Raw genomic sequence first — 10,350 nt, 5'->3', positions numbered from 1 at the left:
ATCTGGGCTTGTCTGAGAGCTCTTGCCCTTGAATAGTGATTTGGCAGCACTCGGATGACCACCCTGTAAACCCCACCTGTCTGGCTGGTTTCTGCAGGGCAGAAGTTACAGCTGAAACAGCGGTGAACCTCAAGAGGAGAGCAGGCTTGTGCATCTTCAGGCAGTACCTGTGGTTCAAGCAAGCCAAAGGCTTCACTCAGATGTAAGCTGATGTATTCTAGCCAGTAGAGGCGATTGCTCCCTGTGAACCTGCTTTGGTGTTTATTTGTTCACTGAAACCTTTATCAAGAGAGTGAAGGTGATTTTCCAGGCTTGTTGATGTCCTCGGGAGATAGCTTGCATAGAGGCCTTTCCAAGACACTGCAATCTCAGCTATTGCCCTTTGACAGCAGCAAAGATAAAGGTATATGAACCTCCTGCTCAAGGAAGCACCCTCCTCCTCTTGCATCGCTTCCTTGAGATTAGCATGCAGTCTGCTGCTTCACGGCCTGGGGCTTTGTCCCCAGGAGAAGCAACTGGGGTTTCACACACAGCCCTAATCACCCATGAAAGTACTCTCTGATTTGTTTCTCCTCACCCACTTGGAGCAGGGGCTTGTGTGGAGGTGTCTGAGCTCTGTGCAAGTGTGACAAAGCATCAGGGTGGAGCTGGCTGATCTGCTCTGAGTCTGCAAGCAAGAGGGATGGATCTCATCTTGTTTAGGCTACCTAAACAAGTAGCTGTTGCTCAGGAGAGATGAGAAAGCTGAGCTAAACCCATGTTCCCTGGCACCATAATGCCTGAAACAGTAGTGTATTTATGTAGGACCTTAAAGGAGCCAGGAAATGCCACCAGCCTAGCCGTGAATGTCCTGGTGAACCTCCTGGAGCTCACAGCCACGGCCTCAGCTTTCTCCCTCTGCCAAGCATCAGACCCAAAAGGAACAGAGGTCTGTAAGTGGGACCAGCTGGGGAGCTCAAGGCTGCACAGACCTGACATGAGAATGGTCTGTGGCAGTGCCAGTCAGCAAAGACGGAAGGGGAGGTGAGCTCCAATGAGCTGTGGGCCATCTCTATCCTGCAGGCTTTCTACCCTCATCCCCCATAGCTCCTTCTGGGAGAGGGAACTGGGCTCACCAGCTTGCCGTCAGGATGCAGTTTCAGAGGCTTTCCTCAGAAATGTTGGGAAGAGTCCTGGACTGTTGGGCTTAGAGTCCTTGGGCTGATGAATGCAGACGCGACCTCTGCTCACCACAGGCAACCCGCTGGTACAGGTGCTTCCAGAAACCAGTTGTGCTTTGTCCTGGAAACAGGTTGGGTTTGGGTTATTTTGTGTCCACTAGTTCCCTTAGGAGACTGCCTTGGGGAGCTTCCCTCTCAATTGTTCAGAATCTTCTACAGATTTCCAGCACAAATGTATCTATGGTCGGCTTTCTCCTCATTTATTCTTGAGCCAGAGGACAGTGCTGGCACAAACAGCTCTTTTCCCTGCCTGTACTCTTCAATGTTGATTTGAAATAGTCTTTCTTTGGCCTTGGGTTTCAGAGGGATGCATTTCAAAACCAGAAATAAATGGGCTTGAAATATTTCCCATAATTTTGCAAGATCTTGACCCTATGATAGATTAGAATAAAGATAACAACAAAATCAGCATTCAGGCTGGAACCACTATTGTTAAATAGACAACACTGTAAAGCCAGTACTTCTTGTTTACAATTGAACTCATGAATTTTTAGATATTAATGTATGAGGGATTGAGTAAACAACCATTGTGCCTCTAAGGAATGAGTCCCAGGCTGTCCTGAGCTGGAATACTTTGTACTTTCCTGATTGCCTTCCAAGAATTTCAAATTACTTTGTAACAGAAAAACAAGCCTGCTTCACCAGACGTTAGCGAGGTTCTTGGGACGACCTTAATTTCTCCGCACTGTGATGTGGCTGGTTTTGGGGAAGAGCTCTGCAGCTGGGTACAGTGGGATGCTGAGTGCGTAGGTTTTCGTAGAGAGGTGGGGACTACATGTGAAGAATAAACCGCTCGGGTCAGGAGAGTCAGCCTGGATGTATTAAAACCCTGCTGTAGTGCACAGGTCTGCAACCAGCGTGTAGCCCTGTCAGTCCCCGTTCCCAGTTTGATGGGCACAGAGACATCGCAAACACTGGCTCAGCAGTCCTGTGACTGCCGTGGAGAAGGGGAGGTCAAGGGACTAGTGGGAAGTCACACAGCAGGTCAGGGTGAGAGCCAGCAAGAAAAGGACTCTGCTTGCTTAACCCATGAGCCTTTCAGGAGCAGCTAGGATGCTCTCAGGCATGGGTTCATGAGAACAGCCCCCAAGGACCAAGTGACAAAGGGATGTGTGGGAAAGGAGTGTCCCCCCATGCCCTGGAGAGACCATGCCATGCTCTCCCGGGAAGCTGCGGACCATGTTATATGCTCATGGGTTCTCCAGGCTTACCAGGGTGTTTCCGAGTATGGTGGCCCTGACACCACAGGCTGTGGTGCACTTCAAATTGTCCCTTATTTCTGGCTGTCCTATGCTGAGCGAGTGCTCCTCAGGAGCAGCCAGCCTGTTGCCTCTGACCAAAAGTAACACTTGGGACCAGAGACCAGCCTGCTTACTGTCCCTGCCAGTCCTGGGCTGCCCAAGTGATATTTGGCTAGTTTTTGAGCTGAGACCAACAGCTAGAAATGGAGAAAACTTTCCACTGGTGCTGGTGGCTGGGGATTGCAGACAGGACATGCAACAAAGGCAGCTGATGGCCTGGCAGCCTTGAAGTGTCCCTCTCAGCCAGCCTGGGCAGTCCTGTCTTGGGCATCATGGCCAGCACTTTGGTAAAGCAGGCAGGATGGGTCCCTCACTACCTGGGTCGTTCTTGGGTTTGGTTTCCAAGCCAGCAGCCTGGAGCTGTGGAAAGAGTCATGAATTCGGGTTACCAAACCATCTGCTGGCTGCATTTTAAAAAGCAATTAAAGTAAAATTGTTTCCAGCCCTTCTGTTTGCACGATGTAGTCTAAAGAGAGATAGCCGAGCCAGGATTTGCCTGATCCTGCCGCAGCTCCAAGTATGAGTTAATTTGATCTAATCCCTCCACTGTGCATGCTGGAAAGTGAGGAGTTCCCTACTGAGGTCTCGGGGAGCATGCAGGTAAACGTGGCTGCCATGCTGTTAGGTTTGAATGATGGTGAAACGCAGGAAAATGGCATTTTGATATTGTTTTTTATTACTGCTTTTCATCAGAAATTATTAAACAGAGTAAAAAACCATGTAGGAAGTAAGAATACTTTTGCATGGTAGGGGATGATAGCGTGTTGCCGAAGACTGATGGATGGCAGGTCTAGCCGGTGTTGGATGGAGCTGCTAAAGCAATGGTCTGGGGAGCTCTTTCCAGGGTACCCCACAGGGCAGGGGGACTGGTGTGGCTGGGTGGGTGGGTGGGGGCATGGGGCCCTTGAGAGCCACCTCTGCTCACGCACTGGCTCCCAGTGACCTCTCAAAGCATGAAACTTTGTTTTCTTCCTTTTCCCGCAGTGAAAGGCGTGCAAAGAGAGAAAAAAAAGGGGTAGGGATGAAAAGAGAAGGTAGGGTGACATCATTCTTCTTTGTCCTCCTTTGGCAGCTGTCACCTTGCCAAATCAGAGAATAACCTTGTGGTGGAGGGGAAGGTGCGGCTATGCTGATGGTGAGGGGTGGATATGTAGGGGATTTAATATTCTTCCCTGGGTGTTTTTATGTCTGCAGGGTTTTCATTCCTGTTCTGCTGAGAGGTCATGCCCAGGAGAGATGGGGAAATGAGTCCTCATAACCCATGCAGGGCATGTGTTTGGGGATGCCCTTACGCCTGGGGACTGCTTGACAACCAAAGATAACAGGACCAAGACGCCCTTGCAGAAAGCAGGGACAGCTTGCCCTGGTGCTTCAGGCTGTGCTTGGTGGAGAGGATGCACACCCATGCCACCGGTGCCGAACCTCTTGCGACTGCCCCTGTGATGCTCTGGGTGCAAAGCGGAGAGAAGTGAGGTCTGACATTACGAAGCTCAGATTTGGACCAAAGCATCTCCTTTTTCCAGCAGGAGAAGGTAACATGCCCCAGTGCTGAGTCTTGATGAGGGTGGGATGAAATGAGATGGTGGCTCATGGTGTTGGAGACTGCAGGATGCCATGGGGACAACCTGGCTTGGCTGTCACCGCCACCCACACCCCACCGTGCCAACGACCAGCTGAACGTATAGAACCTGAACATGGTTGTGTGTAGAGGGGCTGCCCAGGTCTCACATCTTATTTGACAGGGGGGAAAAAAGAAACGACAGGCTGGCAAGGAAGCAGGAGAAAAGTCTTCCCTGACGAGCGGAGGGGGTAGCACAGCTGCAGGGTCCCGGAGAGGCTCCGTTGGGGCAGCTGCTTGGTTTACAAGAAAAAAAGCCCTGAGCGCAGTGCCGGGCTGAGCCGGCGGCTTATGTAAGAGCTGGCAGCGGGGCCGGCGGTGCGGAAACCCAGCGGGCTGCCAGTGGGGTGCAATCGCCTTTGATTTTCTCCTGTTTGCTCAGCAGCTTTCATGCGGCGGGGGAGCGGGGCGAGGGCGCGAGATTCCTGCACACTGAACTCCTCTGTTTTTCTCGGCAGTATAAACAGGACATAAAACAAAGCCCCGGGGCCAGCTCTCGCCTCCGAGGCAGCGTGCTGCCAAACCCCCAGTGGGGTGGCCTGTCCCCGCTGTGTGCTCCCTGGGGAGCAGCCACCCCAGCCGGGGTGCTGCAGCCTGGGAAGCGGGGAGGTGATGGGTTTCTGGGTGCTGCAGCCATTTTTTGCAGCTGGGTGAGGGTTGCCCTGTGGCATTGGTGAGCAGCAAACAGGAAAAAGGGGGCAAAGCTCCCTGGCAGGGCTCAGGCGGCAAGTCCCGTGGCCTCGGAGAGCCAAGGATGGGTGCTCTAGAAGTGACACCAGGCTGGACACCATGCGGACACTGGCCAGGCTGGGTGTCCCCTGCAAGGGTTTTGCTGTGACCCGGCTGCCCCACGAGGCAGCAGGACCAAGCCCCGTCTGACGCACCGTGGGACGCGGCGGGGCTATGAGCGGGTCGAACACCGGTCCTCTCTGCAATGGGCTCTGTGCGTGGGGTTTCACTGCTCCCTTAAAGTTGGGCTGCTTTATGACTTCCTCTAAGGAGTAATTTCCAGGCTGTCTTGCCCCCATGCTAGATGCCTGTCAGTGACAGAGAGTGATGGGGCTGACCTCAGCCCTTTCCGAATGCAGTATTAGCTAAGCTGGGTCCCCAGAGATGTGCCATCCCAAGCCCATGCCAGCTCCCGTGAATTTCTACAGAGCCACGATTTCACCACTGTGAGCCTGCTGCAGGGCAAGGTGAGAAGGCAGGGAGCAAATGCTTGCTGCTGGGGTTTGAAACACTTCCAAGAGTTTTGAGTGGAGTTTGTTCTGGAGCAAAGCGTCCTGTAACTACCTTGAAGTCACTTAGTTGGGAAAAAGCATTGGCCAAGTGCGAGGCTGCAGCAAAACTCATAGGAAATGTTATTGCTGCTAAAGCAACATGAAGGGAGGATGGTTTGGTGCTGCACCTCTGTCCTGGTTGTCTGCCCAGGTGCCTGCTCCAGCTGCCGGCCTGTGGGTGCTGAGCACCCCTGCAAGCGCCAGCGGCCAGTAGAGCTAAGGAGCCGTGCTCCTCCAAAACCATCAGATCTTTGTGGGGGGGATGCAAATCCTGGGGCTGCTTATCCAAACCTCTTGGCCTGGGGTTTTGTGAGAGCTGGCTTTCTCGTAGGATTCCCACTCCAGGCTTGATGGCTTGGAAATACTGCAAGAGCAGCCCTTTTTCTGTTTTGTTTTGGTTTTTTTCCCCCGATGTTTGTGTCTTTCCACTTCCGTCTCTGGCCAAGGCGAGCGGTGCCAAGGCACAAGATCCAGGCACACCCAGAGGGAGGGGAAAGCAAAGTACCCTCAACCCGCAGGAAAATGGGGACAGAAAGCAAACACGGCGGCTGGGAGGAAGGAGGAAGGTTTGCTTGCTGGCTGCGGCCAAGGGACGGCTCTCCTCGGGGAGGTCCATGGACTCGAAGCGGGTGTTGTGGCTCCAATTCGGCATTCTGTCCTCTGGTCCTGCGCTGCTGCTGGTTTGCCACGGGAGAGATAAGGAGGGTCTGCACTCAGGGTGCACGCAGGGCTCAACGCCTTCCTGCTTCCCAGCTCGCTGGTTGGGTCTCCCTGGCCCCACTTTGAGCAGCAATATGGGCTCAAGCTGCACAAGTTGAAAAGGCTCAAGCTCTCAAAACGCAGTGCGGGATCAAAGCTTTCTAAACACTCAGGGCATTTGGCCCAGGAGGTTTTGTTCCGACTATTTATAGCAGTTGGGGCCAAGCAAGTTCAGAGTTGGAGGCAAACTTTTCCAAAGCTGGGGGCCATTTGGATTAGGGAGGGGGAAAGGGAGTTCAGCCAGGCCTGTTTCCAGCAAACGTTGACTCCTTCCCTTAGGTATGTGTTGCTATCCATGACACACTAACAACAGCTCTGCACAGAAGTGCCTGGCTGGGGCTGTAAAGATTGAAACAAAAATGTGAATTGGCTGGAAAGGAGAACATGAAACAGAGAAAGTTTCCAAACAGCAAAGCTGTAGCATTTGAAAGTGAAAACTTTGCTTACCAGCTTGTATTCATCCTCCGGTCGACATCCTTCAATTACAAATACACCCGTATTGTTTTCCAGGGGAAAGCTGGCAATGATTTTAGGGCAGAAAGACTACAGTATGGCTTCCTGAAGCATATGCCATGCTTAGAAATGGAGAGGGGGGGTGTCTTCTTATCTTCAAGGTGAATCTTCTGTGTTGTCACTAAAGAACGCATCATTTTTCTGTGCTACCCTGTATAGGCAAAGCCAGGCTTAAGTTCTGAGCAAGCAAACCAACCAGGACACCCTTGAAATTGTGTCACATTTGAAGCTGTAGCCCTTGGAGGGCATGAAGGCAGAAGCTGGGGTTTTCCTGTCTGCCAAGTGAATTGTGCTAATGATGATGTTAAGTCGTGAGGAGCATGAGCAGCATGCTTTAGATATACACCACAGCTTTTTGCACGCCTAGATCCACTCTCTTGATTTAAGGCACTCAGTATAGGTTATAAAAATATCCCTCCAATTACCAGTAGCTTCCCAGCCACGATCTGTAGGAGTAGCATCTCTAAGCTTACTTCTCCCTAAGGAAAGGATGCAATTAGGTTGGCAGGTAATTATAATCAGCCTAATGAGGGGACGGCTCAAGGGAAGTGGATTTGGCAGCTGGGTGGTGTCCAGCCTAGGTGGGCTGTTACGGTGAGTGACGTTATGCTCTTTCCTGGCAAGGGTGGTGTGGGTTTTCTGCACGCTGCTCCACGCTCGGTGCTGTGTCAACAAACACAGCCCAAGTCTACCACGTGTGTGCCTCGGGTTGTTTTCAAAGAGAGAAATGCCATAGCTGGAAGATTTCCTTTCATCTCCAATATCCACACCAGAGCTGGTCCTCTGATGCAGAGGATGCCTGTCCTTGTTGTGGGTGGTTGGACTGCACTGGAGAAGCCAGGGAAGGCTGCAAGATCTCCAATGGATTCTGAAGAATGAAATGGTTGGAGAGTGGGATGAAGGTGGGTCTGGGCTGACTGCACATCAGGTGGCCATGGCTGGTGTCACAAGGGGAATTGTCAGGCAGAAGGGAAGGTGAAGAATCTGAAGCTACCCAGATGTCAGCCTCGGGGCCTGTCTTGTTTCGTATTTCTGTGAATGACCAAAAAAAGTAGAACAATGTTGACATGTGTGAATGAGGCAGAGCTGAGAGGGTATCGACAGTATAGGAAGTTACAGGTGTTATAAAAAGAGAATTGGATGACCTGGAAGACAGGAGCAACAACGACAGTATGAAGCTCAGCAGTATAAAACACAAAGTCTTTGAGCTTGAGAAGCAACAACATATGATAAGATAGGACTTCACATTTTCTGGAGGTAACAGAGAAGGGCTTCTGACTATCCACTGATCTCACAGTGTGTGTGAGCCACTGCCTGAATGCTGTCATGCAAAAGGCAGATGCACCCTTAGAGGACTCTCATGACAAGGCCTCTCCATTGACCTTAAAACCCTAAGGGCAAGAGCCACCAAGACCTCCATTGGAACAGCGGGTACAAATCTGATCATCCTTTCACTAGAAAAAGTTAGAGTGGAGTGAGTGCAAAGCAAATCAACTGTCCTGCTTGCTCTAACAGTGAAATAGGTGTGAGGGTCAGATGTGGTTGTCCTTCTCCCATCTTGGTTTTTCAACATGGCAGAGACAGGCTCTGAGCCCAGTTTCTACCCCTACCCAGCAGAAGAAAATGTTCTTCTCATTTTTGCCTCCTAATGATGATGATGACCATTCACCTCTTGTTTTGTATGTGTCCTTACTATGAAAGACCGTTCTTGTGCTTGGTGCTAATGTTCCCAACTCTTGGTTTGGAAAGGGTACGCTGGCCAACTGGACAGTCATTCAGTTGGTTGAGAGGCTGTCTGTTCTGTAATTAACAGACAAAATGCCCACCACTGTGGTTGGAAAGAAGTTTTAATTAAAATCCTTTGGTATTCACCTTGGCCAGAGCGTGGAGTGAATGGGAAGAGGGCAGAAGGCCCAGATCAGTGTCTTTGGTCACCCTAGGAGAGTGTCCACTGAGGCTGAACACAAGGAAGGACCTGGTTTATAATTGCATGGGCTTTTTTTTTTTTTTTCCCTCGAGTGACCTGCCCAATGGATGACTGCAAGCTGATAGGAGTTGCAGATACTGCCAACCAAAAGTTGGGATAGGTCCACAGGTCATTTGAGTCCTAATGAGGAACCATGAATAGAAGCTCACATCACACAAGTGAAAAACACCTCACTCTCTTCTCTAATGAGCGTGGCTCTCCAAATGCTTTTGTCTTGGGCTTTGCTTGGCTTTCAGAGGTACCCAGGGCTGCATCTTCCAGGCTGGCCTCCAAGCTGCTGTCACCTACCCCATCTCTCTGAGGGCCACCAGGAAGGTGCCTCACTGTGCTGGGTGGCCAAGGTGGATCTGTAGCGGTCCTGTGTGTTTATGACGATGGCATGAGTGAGCAAAGTCCTTGGAGGGTGAGATACCCCCTCGGAGGGGGATGTGGTGGGCCCTGGTCGGTCTCCCCTGGGTGGAAGTTGTCCTCCGTGTGCTTGCCTGTGATGTGCTGGGATCTGAACAAGTGGGCACATCGTTTCATGTGTGGTGTTCCCCACCAGCGCTGTAACTGCAGGTGCTACTCTAATAAACGAGTGTCTGCTCCTCCCAGTGTCAAAGCCCTTTAATTAATTCAAAGGTCATGTAATAAGCACCGGGAAACTGGAACCAGGATGGGTTCCTCTCTTGTTCACATGGGGTGAGTCCTGCTTGCTTCCATGGTGCCAGCGCCATGGGCCTATTTATATTCCCTCTGCTCAGGACGGGGTGGTGGACTTTGTGGTTTGCACGCTAATGAGCAAGCAAAATTAAGATATAAAAAAAGCTCAATGGGGCCAGCCCCACAACTTGTCACTTGAAGGCCAACACAAGGGTCCTACCAGCCTGTGTTACCCCTTGACAGGGCACCAGGGCCCTGAGGCCATGTAGTTGCTCTTCAAAACATTACTCAATTTTTTTTTTTTTTTTTTTTAGGATTTTAAAGGTAACTTTTGGGGGGCAAAAGTTCCATTTTGCTCTCAGTTCCATGCATCGAGCCTTGACTCCTGCATCCTTCCTTCAGCATGGCACAGACTTTGTCCGGAGGTACCCCAGACCCCTGCGCAGGAGGATGGAGCAGGCATCTGGCACGGTGAGTTGGGAAAGGATTTTACTTCTGCACTTGGGCTCTGGCCTAGAGAAATCAATTGGCTTTCACACGTTTTAAGGAAGGAAAAAAATAAATCCTTTCCTGTTCCCATTTAAGTTTTTGTCTGCTGCTTTCGGGTTTAATTTTGTGCTGTCAAGCTGTGTGGGAGTGCTGAGCAGCTTTGGAGTTTCTCAGCCCGCACTGGTGATGGAGGAGACACCGTCCAGGTGGACCCAGGCTCTTCGGCTTGGCTACTTCCACACATGGTCAGGATGGGTGTATGCCCCTGCCTGGCACCCATCCTGTGGGCAGGGAGGGAGAGGGGGGAGTTTGGGTGGAAATGGGGAGAGCCCCAGCAGCCAAGCACAGGGGTGGCTCCAGGGACCAGTCAGCAGTGGGCTTCAGGGCTGGGTGAAACATACTGCTGGGATCCGTCTAGCCCTGTGCCGGGCCAGCCACCTGTGCAAACCCAGCTTCTCGGATGAAATTAGCATTTTGGGGCAGTGGCAGGGGGATATTTTTACTGTTCCCCAAGAAAAATGCCCAAGTGTAGCAGACAAAG

The sequence above is a fragment of the Haliaeetus leucocephalus genome, unplaced genomic scaffold, assembly GCF_000737465.1.
Source record: "Haliaeetus leucocephalus isolate CR32 unplaced genomic scaffold, Haliaeetus_leucocephalus-4.0 Scaffold730, whole genome shotgun sequence".
Classification (NCBI taxonomy): Eukaryota; Metazoa; Chordata; class Aves; order Accipitriformes; family Accipitridae; genus Haliaeetus; species Haliaeetus leucocephalus.
This window is presented reverse-complemented; position numbering follows the sequence as displayed.